General features: G+C 37.8%; 1 protein-coding gene and 1 long non-coding RNA gene across 5 annotated transcripts in view; one reads left to right on the top strand and one right to left on the bottom strand.

Annotated features, from left to right (window-relative positions):
• Zbtb20 (zinc finger and BTB domain containing 20) overlaps positions 1-22,171 on the top strand; it is a 560,418-nt gene that overhangs the window by 246,160 nt on the left and 292,087 nt on the right. The window lies entirely within an intron of this gene.
• On the bottom strand, positions 1,317-18,864 carry LOC131922120 (uncharacterized). Of its 3 annotated transcripts, none has more exons than XR_009382215.1 (5): positions 18,739-18,864; positions 4,006-4,079; positions 3,302-3,461; positions 1,781-1,905; positions 1,317-1,507 (listed from the first exon to the last, which is right to left on the bottom strand). It is a non-coding gene; the product is annotated as an uncharacterized LOC131922120 (long non-coding RNA). The 3 variants fall into 3 exon arrangements; XR_009382216.1 differs by having other exon boundaries at positions 3,321-3,461; XR_009382214.1 differs by lacking the exons at positions 1,317-1,507; positions 1,781-1,905 and having other exon boundaries at positions 3,173-3,461.

Below are 22,171 nucleotides of genomic sequence, written 5' to 3'. Positions count from 1 at the left end.
CTGAAATATTTGGAATGTTACATTGTTCACCCTGTCCATGAAGTGTATGTTCTGCTTAATAGGTGTCACCAGGAGACAAATTTTAATAAATTTATGGGAGCGGACTGTTTATGAGGTGGGATAGATTTTACATTTTTTTTTTGAACAGGCTTTCTCCACAAGAGAGAAGAGAGGAGTATCTGACATAAAATGGATATAACCATTTCAACTATTATTTTTCAATTTAATATTTAGGACCATTTCATTTTTTATTTATTGAATTAATTTTTATTCTGTTTTCTTCAAAAACTGGGGCAAGACCTTTTAGGAAGAAGTCCACACAGACATAGTGGCTCCAAAGTTCTGAGCTCCTTGCTTAGAAGTGTGAGCATTCCAGGATGAGGTCCAGAGGTGCCTGTGGGATTTAGTTAGGGTTTTCAGAAACCAAAAACACGGACAGCATGTAGTTGCTTGTGGTAAGGATTCCCACGGTCTGTGTAAACGTGCTGTACTTCTTTTCAGTGAGTACTAGGGTAAATTGGATGGAGAGAATCTGTATTCTTTTTCTCAAAAGCATGTATCACTTAGCTATGGATAATAAGTATTGCTGTCATAGTGATCATTTTTGAGTCTCACTAACATACTTTCTATTCCTGGAATCTGGCTTCTGCATCTCCAGTTCCATCTTTGTTCATGTATATGGATGTGTTCATGTTTGTATGCACCTGTGTGCCAGTGTGTGTGCATGCATATGGAGAGCAGAAGTTGCTATCTGGCGTCATCCTCAATTGCTTTCCACCTTATGTTCTCAGGCAGCTCTCTCTCACTGGAGCTGGAGCTTAACAGATTCCACTAAGGCTGCTGTCACACCTCAGGGGCAGCTCGGGTACACCTCAGGGGCAGCCTCGGGCACACCTCAGGGGCAGCCTCGGGCACACCTCAGGGGCACTCCTCAGGGGCACTCCTCAGGGGCATCCTCAGGGGCACTCCTCAGGGGCATCCTCAGGGGCACACCTCAGGGGCACACCTCGGGTACTCCTCAGGGGCACATCTCAGGGGCACACCTCAGGGGCAGCCTCGGGCACTCCTCAGGGGCACTCCTCAGGGGCACTCGTGTCTCCATCTCCCGAGCACTAGGATTACAGGCACATTTGGCTCTTCTTAAAAAAAAAAAATGGGTGCTTAAGATGTGAACATAGGTCCTCTTCATGCTTGCACAGTGTAGTATTTACCTATGAAAACACTCCTAGAACCTTCTCATCATTTTCTTTTGAAACACTGGTTATCCTCAGTCACTGAAAGGACAAATTTTACTTAGAGTTTAAGAACCCAGGCAATGTAGCAAAAGAGCTACATTTATTGGTAGAAGTGGGTAACAGTAGCAAATGAAGATGCGTTTTTATAGGTAGTAAACAGTATGTTCCTCATGAAAGTGTGGTCGGTTCCTGGGCCTTTCACGGTTGCTCTCTTCAATATCATTTTATGCCCAGGGTGGATCAAGATTTCTCTGTAACTTTGTAGAGCACCACTTTAAGAAAAAAGCATAAAAACTCATATTACAAAATTAAGCACAGAGCCTTGAAATAAGCCAGGCAAGTGAAGGGCCCTGGAGTTTAATCCATTAAATTCAGAATCAATCCATCTCTGAATATCCCCATTTTGGGCTTTATAAAGATACTTTTAGTAAATATTACTGTTTCATATAATAACAAGATTAGTTAAGGATAAAGTCCTACTTTCTATGTGTAGTCTTTAGGTTAAAAATAATAAGACATTGTAAAAATACCAGGAATCTACTTACCAGCAATTTATTTGATTCCATGTAGTGTTCATCTTTGTTTATTCAGGCTAACTCCAACATAATACAGGTCAATAAATATCATTAGAGCAGACATCTCTTTGTGGAACCTGGTATTTTGAGCAATACTTAAGACAGTAAAGTATAGGTCAGCAAAAAAATGTCAACAGTTCCTTTAAGTTTTTGTAATGGGATTATAACTGTATTGTAAAACTAATAAAGAAACTAGCCTAGACTGTGTTTGACTGATTGTCTCTTTTCTCAAAGTTGTAGAAGACATGAGACATGGCTGTCTCACAGCATTTTACATCTACCACCCATTTTTAAACTCAGTTACTTTATTTTTTTCTTATTCTTGTGGGTATGTTAAGTGTAATCCATAATCATTTACTCTAGAAAAAAATTGTAAACATTTAGATTTTTAAAAGGTCTTTCAAAGTGCCAGGACATTACTGCTCCCTTCTTATTGGTTATTTTTCCCCCTTTAAACTTTTACCTGGTGGAAGGCACTTAACATTTTGAATTGAACTGTTGTGAGATCTAAAACTATCTCTACCTTCCTGCCCTAGCTTCCTCTCCCATTGCTGTGATCAAACACCATGTCAAAAGCACCTTAAGGGAGGGAGGGCTTTGGCCTAAAGCTTTAGGTTACAGTCCATCACTGAGGGGAAACTAAGGCATCAGAAACATAAAAACAGCTATACACAAATGCAGTTAAAAGCATACAGAGAATGAATTTATGCATGCTCCTGCTGTGCTAGCTTTATTCACTTTTATACAAGTCAGGATCCCCTGCCTAGGGAATGGTGCCACCCACAGTCCACAGGTCTTCCCACCAAATTAAACACAAAGTAATCAAGATTAACACCTGTAGACTGGCCAAAGGCCAAATGTGTACAGTCTCTCATAACAGTTTCTTCCCAAGAAATTATAAATTGCATGTATATTTCCCCTTCCCCAATCCTCTCACATGAGAACATTCCATTAAAGTATATAGAGAGTGTGTTTTGGAATACAATGTAGAAATTTGAATGGAAAGCAAAATGGTAAATAACTTCTCAAAAATTATTGAATTTTCATCTTCTGTGTGGCTAAGCCAATTGTTTCATTACTGTTTTCTCCTTTGTTGATCTCCATAGTGCCCACCTAGGAAGTAATTTCTCAGAATTCTAAGTAGAAAGAAATAGCCAATCTTATGATCATCAATACAGTTTTTCGCCTGAACCAAAATGAAATTCAAAACCAGGAATGAGTAGATCTGTGCAAGATCATACTGTAGCCATGAGCAAATGCTCTCTGTTCAAGCAGCCTTTTTCATCAGGAAAATAGATGGTGCCTTTAACAAGAAAACCCTCAGGAAAATTAAAATGTCACATTTTTAATTTTAGCATAATGATTGTTGCAAGTTCTATATTTTTTATTTTCAAGTTTTATTTACATTTGTTCTTCCTTGCCTAAGTAATTGACACTCTTTAGCAGTAGAATGCTCTTGGGTGCAGTATTTGCAGAGTAGAAGTGGCTTACTTAAAAAAGAGTTTTACACCTGTTTTGAGTTCATGGTTGCTGTCCTAGATGAAGATGACTTCCTTACAGAAATGCCCACAGACATGTAGCTTCAGCTGCATTTGCCCTCAGAGAGCAGTGGGGTTTGAAGTACGTGTGATGCTTAGGGAAAATGCTGTGCCTGGAAAAAGAAAAACTGTCCTAAAAAGCAGAATTGTAACTTTCCATAATTCACATGGGCTAACTTTTTAGAAAATGTACTCATTGCTTTTTATAAAGTACTTTAAAATATCTCCATAACAGATAATGTTGCATAGTATATGAGTTCAGATTTTACATTCTCCCTTGAAGAATTCAAAAAGGGATATTAGCATGGGTGGTTCAGTAATATAAAACTGTCTGTGTCACTTGGCATAATTAGTTACCAAAAACTACTTGAAAAAAATAATTTTGACCAAGTTTCCTTAGCACCGTGTCCATATTTGTTCACATATATATCTGAAGTCATGTTTCCTATTAGCCACAGCATTCATTTCAGACCGTCCCATTGACTGTGGAATTTAAATGTTCATGTGGCTTATAGTTTAAGGCCAATTACTCTGGGCTTTTGGGTTCATACAGAAGTTCTCTACAGCACTATGATTGATATTTTGGATCAGATAATTCTTTGGTAGAAAGGAAATGGAAATCTGAAGCATTGTGGGATGTTCAGCAGTATTCCTGACCTCTGTGCATTAGATTCCAGCAGCACCATCAGCTACAGTCATCAAAATTATCTCCAGATATTGCCAGTTGTCATCTGTTGGAGAGAGAAATGGCAAAAGTATCTGTCAGCTGAGAGCCCCTGAGTTATTAGCATGTGCTACGGGGATGGATGTACTGTTTGTTGGAGTTTCTCACTTTTTTATTTGTTCATTTATAATACATTTTTGTATGAACTGAAGAAAGTCAGTAGTCCTCATCTGAGGCAAAGATGAGTCCTTCTCTATAACTGTGATAAGTTATGTTTTTAAGTGTCAGTTATGTAGGTGTGCTTCAAGAGTTTCACTTAAGGACTTTCATTAGAGCAATGAGTCTAGGATTTGTCATAGATGTATATTTTATACTTCTTATGTATTTCTTGGCCTTATTATAATGATCATTCTGAAAAGCAAACCAAGCTGGCATACTGCTGTTGACCTAACAACTAAATCCCCCTTCCAGCATTGACCTGTCTCAACTAGTTGAATGGTTGACATTTTATCCTAGTAGCACTCCCCTAAAGAGAGACCTGGGAAACAGGGAAACACCAGGGAAATCCATCCAGGCTTGGAGGCAGGAAGATGGCAATTACACAAATGGAGCTTCTCTACACTGATTGCAGGCTCTGTGTCTACAAGTGAACACTGGAGATTGCTTGCCAAACAAAGGAAGCAAAGTCTGCTTAACTTTTGAATTAAGGTACTTAAACTCCAAAAGAAAACTGAAGAGTGACTATGAAACTCCTTTGTCCCCACAGTCATCACAGGAGTCATGTGCTGCCACCATTCCCACAGACAGGAAACTGGGGAGTAATTGGCTCAGTACTTGCTCAGAATCACTCAACCTGTAAGAGGTGCAGGGGGATTCTAAACCAGCCATTTCTCTCCAAACCTTGATCTCTTAAGTCCTTTAAGATATATTAGAACTTGAAGTGAAACATAGGCTGGATTTTAAGCATTGTGAGTCAGGTACTCATTCAAAAGAATACATGACTCCTTCAATTGAAGAGGGGGGAATGGTCTGAAAGAAAGTCCTCCCACTCCCTCCCCCTCCATCCCCTAACCCCATAATCTTGTGACTGTTGCATGCATTTAAAAGCAGTATCTTGCCCTTACGTTTTTTTCATGTAATATCCCAAGTCTGTTCAGAGTTTCTAAGTATTTTGTTTGGTTGGTTTTTAGTCTTTTTGTTTTTAATTGCTCATGGCATCATTGAACTATAATAGATGAATTCCCACTATTCATCAACTGTCAGATAATACTGTCATTCACTAATAATTTTTCCAGAAAAAAAAATATAGCTAATAAATTGTTTACCATTCTAACTGGCAGTGGAACCTGGGAGAATGGAGCTTAAAAATGAGGTGGACTAAAGTCTCATGCAATAGACAACTTTATTCAGAACATCAGTTTATATCCTGAGGGTTAAGAAATGTCACCTGAGTAAAGTTCTCCTGAGTTCAAGTTGTATACACTCACAAGGACAAGAACATGTTTTCCATAGAAGCATATAAACAAATAGCAACAGCCAGTTGTAATGAATAATCTAAAGCAAACTCACTCTGCTCTGCTACACTGGGAGGGGCAGGAAAGCACATTTCAAGAACAATTCTGTGTTTTTGAAGAAACTGAGATCACAAGCCTCTTGTCTTGTTTTCTTGGAGTTTCCTCACAAGTACTCAGAATTCTCCTCATAAAACTCCATTCTTGGACCGTGTTCCGACATAAAAAATTAAAATTCATTATTTTCTTTCATAAAAAGGTTCATAGCATTTTAACACTCTGTCCACCAAAAAATTTCTAGGTCTGTAATGTTGTGATTCCAATACCATTTGAATGCTATCTGCTATACGTAAATGTTAACTAACAAGCATCTTGTCCCCAGATAAGATCCACCAAAGCATTTGTGTCACTTTGTTCCTTATAAGTTTTAACAGTAATAAAAGAATGTTTCCTTTAGTTTTTTAGCCTCTTGGGTGAAGGTTAAGCTAACTTCCCAATTTTCTGACTCTGAGGCAGAATTGAAACAGAGGACATAGACAGTCTGGTAAGTATAGTATAATAAAACCCATCCCCCCCCCCCCAACTGTGCTTCATTTTTGTAACCTGCAATTAGGCCACATTTTTGGTTCACATTGAATTTTTATTCAATCTACTGTTTATCTTCAAGTCTAATGGAATAATAAAGTTATGTGTATTAACCCATTCTTGTAAAAATTTTATTCTTGGTTGTTTCATGTGTAACAAGAACTTATTCTTGGTTGTTTCATGTGTAACAAGAACTTAGAAACTTTATATTTTGTGCACATTTCAAGAGGCATGACTGTAGCTTAGGAGGGAAATTCTAGTACAGCTATAAAAAACTAAATAACTTTACTTTTATATAGTTCATATGTAAACTAAAGTGTCTAAGGAACAGTCAATCTTTCTGGTTTTTTTTTTTTTAATCTGTCCAGAAAATACTTATTTTTAATGTTTGCATTCACAGGAAATGGTTTTGGTGGTATCTTTCTCAGCAAATCCTTTTTCTGTGGGATTTCCACTCATAAAATGGCTCAAGGGAAAAACCACACTTTTCCCACCTGTCTGTTTATTTCTAAGAACTTGGTGTAAGTTTGGAGACAAAAGAGAAGCAGTTTGCTGTGCATGCAGTACTCTCCCACCCTTTCAGTGTGCCTACTCTTTTCTACAAGAAACGGATAGTCCTTCTCTCACTTCTGACATTTTCAACAATTTACCAATCCCTAGTGTCATGAAATCACAGAGTTACGGATTCACTGTGCCCAGATTCTGAACTGAGCTCTTCAAAAATTATCTACTTGCCAACTAAGAAAGAGGTTGTAAAGCTTGTCGTCATTCACTCAAATATTTGTAAGCAAACCACAGTTGTAGTTCTTGTCTACATACAAAAAGAAGTTGTTAATATTCAGTTACCTGGTGACTTGCAATATTCAGGGGGAATAGGCAACTTATAGGAAGAAAGTTTAATGGGTATTTTGTCTTTTGTACTGCTATAGAAATACCGTGGCCTGTAATATTACTATGTACACAGAGAAATTAAAGCATGTCTTAATTGTATGAAGCACATTACACTTCTTTAGGCAATGTATTTGGTATTGCTAGCTTGCCAGTTTAGAGAGTACTGCGATTATGGCTAAGGCCCTACAACCTCTTGGCCCCTCTTGGCTGAGAATATAGAGTGGTGGGGAAAAAGAATCAAGACAGTTGGGTAGGAGAGGAGATAGGCTTAAGATGTGGTTGTGTTATGTAGTAGGAAACCCTAGTGAAAAATGGAGAATAGGAGAAGCAAAGGCTTTATTTAAGAGTAACAGTGCATCTGGGATCCAGACTGAGCTGAAGGAGGCAATCAATGAAGTGTGCTAGATGGATAAATGAATGTAAAGACCCAAAGTCACAGGTTCACTGGTCCATAGGCGCAGAATGTTGGAGAAATTATTCTTGTTTTGAAACTCCCAGGACACAATATTACTAAGAAAGATCAATATAGTGTCTGCTAAGTAAGATTTATTAACAATCATGTTTACATTCTTACATATAATGAATTGTTATGATAACACAAAATAACTTGTTCTCTACTAACCTCTTAGATTTAGAATTCTTTAGTGATTGTTTTACGTAAGAGACAATGGGCTGTTATGTTTCAATAACAAAGTACACTTGAGTTTCCTGTTGTTGTTTTTAGCATAAGTGCAAAGGGCTTTGTATATAAAATACTATAAATTTTATTATATTATTTTCTCTAATGGCAGCCAAAATTTTAAATGTCTTTTTGCACACAAACTCCATGGCTTTCAGATCTATCTGGTTAAGATTCCAGCTATAGGTTTCATGGCTCCTAGCATTTCAGTCCTTTGCGTTTACCCTCCTTCCTATGAACTGGACAAAAACTGTGCCCACACCAGCTCAGCTCTTCTCTGGCCAGAAAAGCTTGATTCAGCCTACACCTATGGGTAATTCATGGTCCCCTCCTTGCACTGGGTGATCCTCTCATTTATTCAACAAAATGTGTTGAGTTGCTACTCCATGTGAGACATGGTGTGAGAACCTTCAATGAGCCACTCATTTATCAGGGTGTTTGACTACGTCTGTCCCGTTACTAACTGCAGTCGATATTGATTTGTTCTCTGCTCACCACGGTCTGTTTACCTTTTCCTTGCTCTGAGCTTCTTTTCTTTTTATAAGATATTACTAAAAAAAACTATGGCCACCCAAGTTTTCTCATTTTTCTTCTTCATTAGCTATATGAAGCAACTGTGCAAAGGCTGACGGATAACAATTCAGTGTAACTTAATAGTAGATCTGGGCTTAGGCTAGTACTATGTGTGTGTATGTGAGTGTGAGTATGTGTCAGGTAGCGTGAATAATAGATCTATGAAAAGTATTCTTGAATGATCTACTTCTAGCACTGTTTTAAGAATTGTTTGCATATTTCTGTGTGTGCTGAGGCTATCCTTGGGCTCCATTTATTATAATGATTATACAGTAGATTGATAGAGTTGCTTATTCCATTTTCCTTCTTAGATCCTGTATTCACAGATTCTTAGATCCTTCATTACCAGCATTAATCTGCATGTTCTATCTAAAACATAGGAATAGTTTTATTGTTTTCCATCTAACTATAGTTTTCAAAAGAGTCACTTTACCATCACATCCACAAACTATTTAGTTGTTCAAAGTCTCAGGTTTTTTCAGTATGTACCCTCAGGGAACTGTTGCAGTACTCAGATTGTCTAAATACAAGTTCACGAGTCCCATGAATATTTACTATAAAGTTAGAAGGAACTCTGAAATCACTAAATTACTGTTAAGTGTCAGGATAAACCACTTGGTTTTCCTGAAGGAAAATGATATTTTTTAAAAAAGCAAATGTCTGATACTTAAGATGGAATAAGAGCGCATACCCATGCAATACCCATGGAGTCCTTTCTGAATGGCTAGAGGCCTGTGGTTAGTAGAGTACAATTTAGGCAGCCTCCATAAACAAAACTTGTCTATAATGTGACAGCAACATTGGCCTCTGTAGAGTTTAATACATTGCTGCTCTTTCTGTTCCAAATTCACATTATAAGCAAGCTTTGTTTACTCACAAATTTGTGAAATGGCCCCAAACAGAAAATGGTTTTGGAAGTCAGGCAGAGGAAATTAATGTTTGGTTTACCTATGTGCTGTGATAGTAAAGACTGCATTACCTGGCCTCGTAACCAGCAGTCACGTGCTTAGTGATAAAAGACAGAAACTCAAGGTAGATAAGAATGCCTGGACCAAATGACAACCCTGAAAAAGAAAACTTCATTGAATGGAGGTCAGGGAACATCCTTTTAAAAATAACGAGTGAAGGAGCAAACTTGTGTGTTAAAGGGAGTTAGTTGTTACAGAGAGTTTCATTTGACAAAGCGTTGCTAAATGTGTGGCTGAAGGGACATCCTCTGAATCACATCTTTTAGTGTTTATATTGAAGCTAAGCAAAGGTCACAGGAAGGTACACTCTCCTCCCTTTTTCCCAGGTTCCTGCCTGCCTTCCTTTCCTTCCTTCTTTTCTTGTTTACTCCTTTTTTTCCCCTCCAGTCTGTGAATCAGTTACTAGGCAAGGCCATTTTCATGAGCTTTCCTGATGCCAGAGACCCAGAGTGTTGAAGTAACTCAGAGACAAAGAACAGGAGAGGTATTGAGCTAGTTTCTAGGACCCTGAGGACAATGTGATCATTCTGCTTAGCTTTAGGCCACAGACCAAGCATTTCACACAGACCCAAGCTGGGTTTCTTGGGAAGTTCTCCCTGTTGCTTTTCATAGTTTAGATAATCCACATGAACAATACTGATTAAATCAGTTGCCTGTAGGCAATGGCAGAAGCATAAATGGCTTTCAGGAAAGAGAGGCCCGAACCTTGTGTTGTTCATTCCTCTCTCTCTCCCCCTTCTCCCTCCCCTCCCTCCTTCTCATTTTCCTTCACTTCCCCACTTCTCTTCTCCTATGTATCATGTATTTCCTTGTTTTTCCTCTAAAATTCTGTCTATCCAATGCAGTTAGGTAGAGAAGACCCCCTCCCTCCCCCTTTCCTTCATTCCCCCACCTCCCTCCTCCTCCATATTATCCATGTCCTTACTTTTTCTATAAAATTCTCTCTATCCAATGTGTTAGGTAGGGAAGAACACTGAAATTGCTCTGTTCCCTATTCTCTTCATGATACAAGTTTTGATTTTAAATTGTGTATCTGTGTTGTTGTGCTGATTTGAACCTTTTTTTTGAAAATCTGTTATCCGAAGGGTGGTATACAGCAATATTATGGAAGGTCACTTGGCATTGGTTTCTTGAGTCTGCTTTTCTAAAACCAGGCAATTACTCTATCATTTGATAATCCTTGCTTCAGAGTTCACTTGAAAGAAAGCTTATAAGATTTAAAGGGGGAAAAAATCCCTAAAAATAAAAGTTAGGCTAGGCTAGGCCAGGGTGGGAAATTCCATTGTGGCTAGAAGCCCATGGCAGGTAGAGTGGAATTTAATGAAGGAAACTGCTGTGTTTTTGTGTCTTTCTGTATGTTTTTCCTTTAAAACCAAGAGCTGGGCAGGCATCCCATTCGACCTGACGTGACCCAAGCAAATTGCTTCTTATATAAAAACAAGTGCAGACTCTGAGAATGTGAAAATGCACTGTATCCTTCTCCAGCCGAGAGGAACGAAAGCCTGAGAAACTGCGGCCGGCCCGCTGTCTGTATGAGGCAGAACTACCACCCAAGCCTGATAAGGACATTAGAGCAGGCTCCCTCCTGCCAGAGGGGTTCATTACAAGTTAGGGTCGCTCTTAGTTTTCCTTATTTCCTTAAACAAGCATAAGCAGCAGATGGAAAAAGTGTTTTTTAAAGGCAAGTTTTCTATCTGAGAAGGTAGTAATATGCACGGTGTCTTACAGCTTTTGCATGGAACTAGCATTTTAAAATTTGTTTTGAACTAGTATTTAACAAGAAGACAAAGAGAAGTATTTCCCTTTTCCGCCAGTCTTAAGCAAGCACAGAAGAGGAGTTCAGGGTGTGTCCACTGATATTGCATTCAGATGTGTTGCCTTGGCTTGTGTACTGACAGATTTATTTAAAAAACAAAGTTTAAAAAATGCATTGTGTGCTCTTGAAGTCTCTTCATAAATCTTTTCCTTTATGAATTATTTTGATCACAAAGCTGCTTGTTTAAATCGCTGAAGGACTATTCTCCATAAAAGAGAATGCCTTCATTCCCAAACCTTCAGTTCAGAAGCCAGTAACTTCCCCTGAACAGCATGCGGGGATCCAGAGGCTAGAGGAAAGGGGACCACAGATGTCCAGACTCTAACCTTAAAGTCAGAATCCAATTCAGAGTTCCTGCGGTTCACATGTTTTTAAATTTTGGACCCAGAGTCCATCCTTTCCTAATGGATGATTCAGTCCGAAATGATGATTCTGTTTCAGGAAAAAGACAAACAAACAGGGAACACAGCCTTTGATGCAGCTGGTCTGTCAGAGGGCGGAAGGTTGGAATTAGAATACTCCTCAAGCTGTTGCTGAATAATGAAGGGTAGGGCTTCCTTGTTGGGCAGTTACCACAGTCCCCTGGGAGTTCAGAGGACAAATGTTACCTAATGTGTACAAAGACTTTCAAAGTTAAGCTGATTACAAGCTGGTTGAAGATTGGATGAAGCTGTAAGAACTAAGGTCCACCAGAGGGATCCAAGAGTAAAGATCTGCCAGGGGTCACAGGCTCCAGTGAACTCTCAGGACTTCTCCTGGCTGAAGGGTGGTTAAGAACCAACAGGACGTAGTCAGGTTCTAAAAATGACTAGCTTTGTAAAATCTTTTTTCTTTTTTTTTTTTTTTTTAAAATTTTTATTTTGCAATACAATTCAGTTCTACATACCAGCCACAGATTCCCTTGTTCTCCCCCCTCCCGCCCCCCTCACCTTCCCCCCAGCCCGCCCCCCATTCCAATCTCCTCCAGGGCAAAGCCTTCCCCACAGACTGAGATCAACCTGGTGGACTCAGTCCAGGTAGGTCCAGTCCCCTCCTCCCATGCCGAGCCAAGGGACCCTGCATAGGCCCCAGGTTTCAAACAGCCAACTCATGCAATGAGCACAGGACCCGGTCCCACTGCCTGGATGCCTCCCAAACAGATCAGGCCAATCAACTGTCTCACCCACTCAGAGGGCCTGATCCAGTTGGTGACCCCTCAGCCATTGGTTCATATTTCATATGTTTCCGTTTGTTTGGCTATTTGTCTCTGTGCTTTATCCGACCTTGGTCTCAACAATTCTCACTCATATAAACCCTCCTCATTCTCGCTAATTGGACTCCCAGAGATCCACCTGGGGCCTAGTCATGGATCTCTGCATCCAGATCCCTCAGTAGTTGGATGAGGTTTCTAGCACGACAATTAGGGTGTTTGGCCATCCCATCACCAGAGTAGGTCAGTTCGGACTGTCTCTCGACCATTGCCAGCAGTCTGTTGTGGGGGTATCTTTGTGGATTTCTGTGGGCCTCTCTAGCACTTTGTTTCTTCCTATTCTCATGTGGTCTTCATTTACCATGGTCTCCTATTCCTTGTTCTCCCTCTCTGTTGTTGATCCAGCTGGGATCTCCCACTCACCCAAGCTCTCTTTCCCTCGACCCTCGCCCTTCACTACCCCCACTCATGTCCAGGCTGTTCATGTAGATCTCATTCCATTTCTCTGTCGTTGGGCGATCCCTGCTTTGTAAAATCTTAACAAAGAAAGAAACTTCTGCACAGAGCATGTATGCACATATATGGATTACCCAGGGTCCGGGGATTTCACTATGTCTGGCTTGGGATATCTGAGGGAAAAAAAAAATCTATATACACTATGTTCTTATGTCTGTTAACTTTATTCCTCTAAGACAAAATTCTATCAATTCAGCTACAGCTCTGTCAGGCATTCAGAGCAGGAATAAGTCTAGATACACCAAGCTCTTTGTCTGTCTACTTTATTTTTCTGTGATGAAATCCTGTCTACATAGCTTCAGGTCTGTTCAGTTCCCTCTCAAAGTACTGCTAACAACTAAGCTCTTATGCTTCCTGACTCATCTTCGTCCTCTGTTTCTTCTCCCTCCATCCTACTTGCTTTCTACTCCTGGCTCAAGAGTTCTACCTTACCATCTACATTACCTCTGTGTTCTTCTTTTCTCCCTGCTCATGCCATTCTGTCGGCTCTACAGAAAAATGCCTGTGCCTCCTCCCCCTGGCCATGTGGTTCTTGGTTCTCTGCCTCCTCAGGAATGTCCCTCCACCCTACCTTCCACCTTGATATGTAAAAACCTACTTTGTTCTCAGTCGGTTGCTCTGGAGAGCTACTAGGCCTCAAGTTGAGGAGATGGTCTGAGCTTCATTTGCACAAGAAACAAAGCTATGCATCTCCCCGCCAGCTTGTCTTTGCCTACTTGACCTTATCCAAGTACTGACTCCAGCAGGGAAGTTAGTTACCTAAAAGTTCAGCAGGTCTGAGGAGCTGAACTGTTTGCCAACTGGTCTGGGCACGCAAGAATTTGATAGCAGAAGACAGCTGGAATATTAAAGGCTGGGTAACACCAAATAGTCATAATAAATGGCTTGCCTTTTGACAGACCCTTGGCCGGTTAAAGTATAGCTTTAATACACAGCTGAATCTCTATAATATATTTTTGTGGCCTGCCCCACACATAGATGAGTTGGATGATTGGCAGCTATGAGTTAGGTAAGATCTGCTTAACTAAAGTGTAATATGCTTGAAGACTCAATGTCACTGTTCATTTGGTTACCATCTATCACCTACAAACTGTTGAGAAATAAAGGCAAATAATTAACAATTGGTCTGTTACACTGATTTGCTGGGGTGGTTGGCCTGGTAGAACGGTAGGTAGTTTTCAGGCCAAAACTGGAAGAGATTAATTTGAAACAGAGTTCTAAAGGGCAAGAGAGATGGCCAGAATTGGACAGGGTGTTTCAGGTTCACTGATTCGAGAAATATTTTTGGTCACTCATTGCTCCAGTCTTTGATATCTTAATAAAATGACCAAGAATTACATGACAAGATTCAACAGCAAGTTCCCAGTGTGAGAGATGGGGGAGGATATTAACTGGGATGTAGCCCATCAGAATGGGTTTGGTATATGCCTTGGATGTGTTTCATCTCAGAGTACATAGTTGTTGCAAATGCTTGGAGGTCAACTCCACAGCCTGGCATCTAACTGTGTTTGTTACCTTGAATTTGAGATGAGATTCTGATTTTTTTTAATTGTTTCGTAACAAATACTTGTTTGGAATGAGGCCTAAAAATCAATGAGGAATAAGATACTCATTTTTGTTCTATGTGACCAACTTGTGCCATACGCCACCAATCTCCCAAGCAAATAAGTTCCCTAAGGTAGTTTACTTATAACTTTACTTATAACCCTTTCTAATTTCATTTATACTTAGTTATGGACTATATTTAGAAAGTAGGACACATAGCATGTTCCTAGCCACTATGACTCAATTTTTAATATGAAAAAAATTCTTTTTTCATAGGGAAATGGCATTCATTGGAGATGGAGACCTATAGACACTTCAATTCTATTCAGTTTTCCAAACCAATATTTAAATACTATAAAGACCTTAAGGAAAGTCATGACTAGAATCCTAGAGGAGACCAGGTTAAGAGACTGAGTGTTATAGTTAAAAATGTTTGGTAAATTTCTCAGGCTTACACTTAACAGGGCTATAATTTAGAAATACAGAAATTCTACTAGAAACAAAACTGAACACTTAAGGTTCAAAAAAGGGTAATGCCAAGCTACCAGTGTGTTAAATGTCATTATCAATTATGATAAAAGTCTGTTCTAGCAAAGAATGATAGGATCCAGAACTTGTGTAATACAACCAGATACAATGTACAAATGCAGCTCAAGTGTCTCTGGCCACTGAGGCAGGATAACATGCCATGCAGATGTGTTCCTTAAGGAGGCCACTAGAAAGAGAGATGGCGATGATCCAGAGGTTGAAATTAGTAGATGAGTACCTTAAAGCAAAAATACAAATATATTTAAGAAAAAGAAATTAAAAAGGAAAAATGAGAAAATAGAGAAATGGAAAGAACCAAAAAAATTAAAACATAATATCTAAATTTATTTAAATTTTAAATCTTTAAAGATATGTAGAGATTTGAGAAGACACAGAAGATGTAACTAAACTTGAAGAGTCTAAGAAAAATAGGGTAAAGACTTAGCTGGGAGCCACAGAACCAATTAAATAAATAGAGGAAAAAGGACTGAAAATGTATCAAGTGACCTAACAAGCAATATCAATAACTCTAATATACTTTATTTAGAAGAAAGGGGAAAAATGGAACAACATTGTAAGGTATAGTATCTGAAGTAGAAATAATTTGTTAGAGATATTTCACTGCCTGTTGCAGCTAGCCAAAGAATGTATGGTACATGAATAATAGTTGAAGTAACCATAGCTGAAAATGTCAAAACTGTGTGAAAAATAATAAATAAAAAATAATAAAAAAAAAAAATCAAACAGAAAAACCACAGAGGATCCAAAAGGGAGAGTATTGTGAATTAGGCGAATAATTAAACACAAACTGATTACTTATCACACATGAAATTTCAACTTAAAATGCCTAAAAAATTGATAAACAAGAATTGTGTATGTAACAAAGAGATCTTCTAATGATAAATGTAGAAGTACCTGTTGTCAGTGAAAGGCCTGCAAAAATTATGAAAGGTAATGCATGTGGCTCTAGAGAAACAGTACAGAGGCCCTAACTCAAAACTGCAAACCAGCAATAGCATCAGTGTCATTGGCTTCCATGTTAAGAAAAAAAAAAATGTATTACTTTAAACCTCTATGTAAGAAGTAGGGAATAAAAATAACCAAAACAAGAATCCATCAAATAAAAATATCAAAAGCAATAAGATAAGAAAAGTAAAATTAAAGCTGTGAGAACAGGAAATGAAAATTTATAACTGTCTTTGTTAACATAAAACTATGATTACTTAAATTAGAAAATCTTAGTGATTATATAACCACTAGTGCTAATAAATACATTCAGAAGATCACAGACTCAGTATACAAAAATTTTATTTTCATATACTAGTAGCAGATAATATAATTGAAAAGTTTAAATAAATTTACAACAATTATCTGGGTAGTAGTGGCACACATCTTTAGGCCCAGCACTCAGGAGGCAGAAGCAGGTGGATCTCTGTGAGTTGGAGGCCAGCCTAGTCTACAGAGTGAGTTCCAGGACAGTCAGGTGGCTACACAGAGAAACCCTGTCTCAAAAAAAAAAAAACAAAAAAAAACCAAAATAATTACAACAATTTAAGACTATAAAATAGTAGTGTCTTTAACCCAGGATGGTGATCTACCTACATTCAAAACTACTAAAAGGACTTAAAGAAATATTCATTATTTCTGAAGATACATAGTTTTAAGTTGGCCTTTTTCCCCATATTGATTTACAGATCCAAAAAAATAGTAGTGTCTTTAACCCAGGATGGTGATCTACCTACATTCAAAACTACTAAAAGGACTTAAAGAAATATTAATTATTTCTGAAGATACATAGTTTTAAGTTGGCCTTTTTCCCCATATTGATTTACAGATCCAAAACAATTCCAATTAAAATCTCAAATTTGGGCCTAGAAAGACGGCTAAGCAGTTAAGAGCATTTTCTGCTTTTCTGGAAGACTCAAATTTGATTTGCAGCCCACAATTGACTGTAACTCCATCACTAGGGGATCTGACACCCAGTCTTGGACTCTGTGGGCACCTGTACACAAGTATACACATACACACACACACACATACACACACACACACACACACACACACACACACACACACACACAAAGTATATCTTTTGCAATGATTTCCTTTTCTAATTTTAGAGAAAATTGTGAACTATATTTTAAATTTTACATAGTATCAACTAAAAAACAGCAATATGCAAAAAAAGAACAAAGAAAAAAACAAATAGAAAAGATTCACATCACAATATTTCAAAATCATCTATAAATATAGTAATTGGATAACATGATGTCTATCACCACTCCTTTCCATGACAAAATAGGTTATGACGGGAGAGTATAGACTCCAAATAGTAGCAGCCTCAAGTATATATATATATATTCTCCCCCCAATTGATTTGTGGGGGGGAAGAGGAAAGGAAAATATTCTCAACAAATAGTACTAAAACAACTACATAAATGTAGAGAAAAGCTCTGACATCTATCTCTCATTATACCCTAAAATTAATTTGATATTCATGAGTTAAATACCTACACAACAGTAGTGTTTCTAAAATAACAAGTAGAAAAATAAAAATCTCTGTCCTTGAACTGATGGATATTTAAGAGGCAACAGAAAGCCCTACACATAAAAAAGAATAATTGATAATTGAAATGAATCCAAATTTAAGTTTCCTCTTTATAAAAAGATAGTAAGTGTTACAACAATGACTGGGCACAGAGAAGACTGGAAAAATACAGTGCATTTGTCAGCAAAGGATTTGTGTCCAGAACACATGAGGTATACTCACTGAAAATCACAGGGAATTCTGTTTTTACAATGGCAGAGAATTGGAAACCTCTTTCATATTTGCTAGAGGAAATATGCAATGGAAGAGCCACTTTGAAACAGCGAGTTGATGTCTAATGGAGTCAAACACAGACGTGTCTCACAATGTCCTAATTCTATTGCTACTTATTTACCAAAATGTTCAGCAAAAGGACTTAGACAGAAATGTGTATATAGTGACTTTATTCAGAATTTTATAGAGCTGGTATTTTGGCTGATTTTGTTTGGGAATTAGTATGTGTGTGTATGTGGTGTGTGTGTGTGTGTGTGTGTGTGTGTGTGTGTGTGTGTAAGTGTTTCAACTTGGCACAAGCTAGAGTCATTTGGGAAGAGGAACTCTCAGTTAAGATTGGCCTGTAGAAAGTCTGTGGGTGTATTGTGGTGATTAGTGATTGATGTGGGAGGGTCCAGCTTACTGGGGGCAGTGCCATCACTGGGCAGATGGTCCTGGAAGCTATATGGAAACTGATTGCACAAGCCATGAGGAGCAAGCCAGTAAGCAGTACTCCTCCATGGTCTCTGCTTCAGTACTTGCATCCAGATTCCTGTCCTGACTTCCTTCCATGATGGATTATTACATGGAAGTGGAAGTGAAATACACCCTTTCCTCCCAGGTTGCTTATGGTCATTCTGTTTTATTGCAGCAATAGAAACCTAACTGAGACAACTGGAAAGATGCAATTGTGGTAATAGATATACAAAATAGGATGCCAGTAATCAAATAAACCCAAACAGAATAGAATATACACAACATTATTGATGGATATCAGAATTGTGTACAAAAGAAACCAGGGCATAAGGAGAATAACTGTCACTTGCATGTTAACAAAAGCAAAATTAGTCTATGGTGACAAACTCAGTGTTGATTATGGATTGTAGGAATTGACTGATGTCAGGTTCAGGAAACTTCTGTATTTCTCTATTAGGGTGGTGGTTATGTGGTAACCATTTATCAAAACTCTTATTATATATTTATTTTTAAATGTTAGTTTCAGAATACAAAAGCAAAAATAACAAGTAAGATTACATCAGACTGAAAGCCCCTGCTGATTGGTTATCCAGTACTGATTATATAGCCAACGAAAGCAAAATCTCTGTACTGCCCAGACAGACTCACCCCCTGTTTATTGCAGCATGCTTCACAACAGCCCCCAAAAGCAAACAACATACTGTCAGCCAGCTGATGAATGAATGGGTTAAAAACTGTGGCACATTTCCACAATGGAATATTCTTCAGCAATAAAAGAATGGAATCCTGTCAATTGTGACAGCATGGAAGGAACTTGGAGGCAGATAATACACTAAATGAAATCAACCGTTCAGAGAAAAACAAGGACGTCGTGATCTCATTCATGTGGCATCTAAAGATGCTGTTCTAGAAATTGAGAGTTGGGTAGTGGATACCTGACGCTGGTTAGAGTAGATGGGGGCAGAATGAGGCAAGTTTATTCAATAAATTCCTCATTTACAGTTTGGAAAAATATATTATGAGGCTCTGGTAAACAGTGTTTTCTATAGGCAAAGGTGGTCATTGTAAACTTTTTAAAAACTAAAAGAAACAATTTTGAATATTTTCAGCATGAAGAATTGATACATTTTTTGAGAAAATAAATGTTTATCCTCAATTGGCATATAGCAAAACATCACAGGGCATTCCATAAACATGGATAATTTTATGTATCAATAAAATGTAAATTCTTCTGCATAGGTTTTTTACCTTGATTTTTGAAATATGCCCATTTGTCTAATCACTTCTCATCTAAAGTGCTTCCACCAAACCATGTCACTACACTCTGTGTTCATTAACCTTCAAACCTCGGGTAAACACCGTTTCTTCCCATGATTCTGACTGCAGGCGATGTACTGGAACATAAATTGTCAGGAGTCGGAAACTCATGGAATATTCAGTGTTGATGGGAGAATAGCCAGCACTGAGTCTAGCTAGATACAGCTCGCAGTGATGCTACTTGGGGCCCATTTTCTTCAGTACTGCTCAGTGTCCTCTCCTGTCAGTTGCTGTCTGTCCCTCTAACTATGCTCCGATGCTAGGCCGTGGGGTGGGGATTTAATCCATATTTACCTTCTATTTGATTGCAATTTACAAGGCTAATCGCAAACTATAGTTTAAAAAATAAAAAAATGTCTAAAGTTTAAAAATTATTTTTTCTTTCTACTATCCAACCAATGTTTTTATCCTCCCCCCTCTCTGGTTTCTCTATATTTTTAAATAGAGCCAAAAAAAGAATAAGTGAATATTCACAGCTGATAACAGGCAAGAAGATTTCAGTTCCTTTCCAAATGTAAGCTTCCCTCTTCTCTGTACCTAACTGTGATGCTGGTGTTCTTGCAGCATGATTTTTAAGACTGAGAATTCTGCTTTACCTAAAACACAGTTTGTGTTTAGCTTATTCAGTATGATTGGGTCTTATCTGATTTTACTTCTTGATATTCAGCTCCCAAATAACATTACCCAAGTCTGGCTGTAATGGGAGTCTGTCTTTCACTCATAGTGGATATTTATTAAAGCACTTAATACCTGAATTATGAAATGCAGACACAAGCACATTAACCTGGCTGAGTTATTTCCTTTCTTGGTTTTTTTTTTAAACACATATTTTAGCCCTGTCTATCAACGCCAGATGGCAACTACATTTTGATACACTGAATATTTACCAAGTCATGTGGTATGCTTTTGAAGTATTTTTTATAGCCCTTCCTTCAAATGAGCTGACTCATCCTTCATTCATTTATTCCTGCCTTTAACAAGTTGCATTTTTAGAAACTTGACCTCAGCTTTATCAAAATGATGAAGGATGTTTTAAAATGATGCATCAGAAGTTCTGAAGGCCTGACTACACCTTACATCCTATCATCATGGTGTATACTCAGATTTTAACATGAATAATTATTCATTTCTCTCATATTTTGATATGAGCATAGAAAGCTTTCAGATATTCAGGAAACTAAAAGTATGATTAAAATGACCATGAAAATAAGAACCGAGCAGCTGATTTTTTTCCATGGCCTACATAAAGAGCCAATGGGAAATACACAGTAGAGCTAATGCTAGTACAATAGCAATAATGACTGTAGTAGTGCCAGGAAGAGGATGTACTACAAGACTGTGATAGTACCCAAAGGCCCTCACAATACTGATGTTCAAGTTTCTTTGGTCTCCAATGAGAATATGCTTTTGTGGGAGCCAATGTTAAGGTTTTTTATAGACAGTAATATTTTTTAATCTAAGGATATGTAGAGTTAGGAGATAAAAGTACATAGCACTGAAAATAATGGCTGGAGGTCAGTACATATTCTAGGACTCTTTTCCATTGGGCTCCAAAGACACTTTTCAGTTATTAAGTTTTTATGGCTGCTGGTCAGTATAGGATATTGTGTATCTTTAGATATCTTTACATATCTAATTTATGCACTGCTGATTAGTCAAGAGTATAGGCCTAAATAAATCACAATATTTACTTTCATTTTAGAGGACAATACTTTCTATACCTTCATGGCTTCAGCTTATTGTGTTGGGGATTACTAAAGGTCCTTCTTGACCATGTCAGTGATCTTCTATTACTGTATTTTGAACTTTAAAGTGCATTTGTTGAAATTCTAATCAGACTCGTGGATGTTGTTTCTCTAAATTCTCTCTGTATTTTAGGTCAAATTGAATTCCTCCATTAGACTACTACTCTAGATTACTATTTACAACTTCTCCAGTGCTGTCCTTTGGAGGGCAGCCTTTCTAGCTTGTGAACTTTAATGTTAGTATTTCATGCAGCACACGTGAGAAATACAGTTGTTAACTGTACACTTTTATGAACTTAAGATATTATAGCTCTGCTCTAGCAATACCTCAGAAAGCTGGACATGGAGAGCTTCTCTAACATGGCTCATTCAGCCTTTGAAAATATGAATCGTTAAAGCATAAAATGCTTAGCACAATGTGTTATATGGCAAATGTTCATATTATATACAGTATGGTTATATGTGTTAGTAATATAAAAGTAATATAGTAAGAGTGAAAAGTATACTTATTAATGTAATAAATAATTATTAATTGCTAAGAGATATCTTGGTAAATTTTCAGCCAATGATAACATAATAATGAAAGAAATGTCAAAACAAATTAAGATTTTGATAGTTTAATCAAAACAGCACAAAATATATTTAATATAAATTTACTTAGTTAAAAGTACAACTTTGTTTCCTCTCTGATAGACAGCCATTTCAAAGTATAAGTAGAAAAGATGTTCAACATTTTATCAATTAGCAAATAGAGATATCAGCAAGATGCTACCTACTCCATTAGCAAATATTCCAAAGGGTTAGTACCTCAGGATGAAATATCTTTCCTTTCTCTCACATAAATGCCATAATTACAGCCAAATGTAGGTTAGAGAGATAATAGAGGAATATGGAGTACTTAGTGAGGAGTGACTTCATACATCTTACACTAATTTCAAAGGTAATTTCTGAGTCAGAGATGACCAAGCTGAGGGTGACTTGTTCAAGGCCATGATGATAGCCAGTGGAGATGGAGTCCA

The sequence above is a fragment of the Peromyscus eremicus genome, chromosome 12 (genome assembly GCF_949786415.1).
Source record: "Peromyscus eremicus chromosome 12, PerEre_H2_v1, whole genome shotgun sequence".
Taxonomy (NCBI): domain Eukaryota; kingdom Metazoa; phylum Chordata; class Mammalia; order Rodentia; family Cricetidae; genus Peromyscus; species Peromyscus eremicus.
The sequence above is the reverse complement of the archived record's forward strand: the minus strand, read 5'-3'. Positions and strand labels throughout refer to the sequence as shown.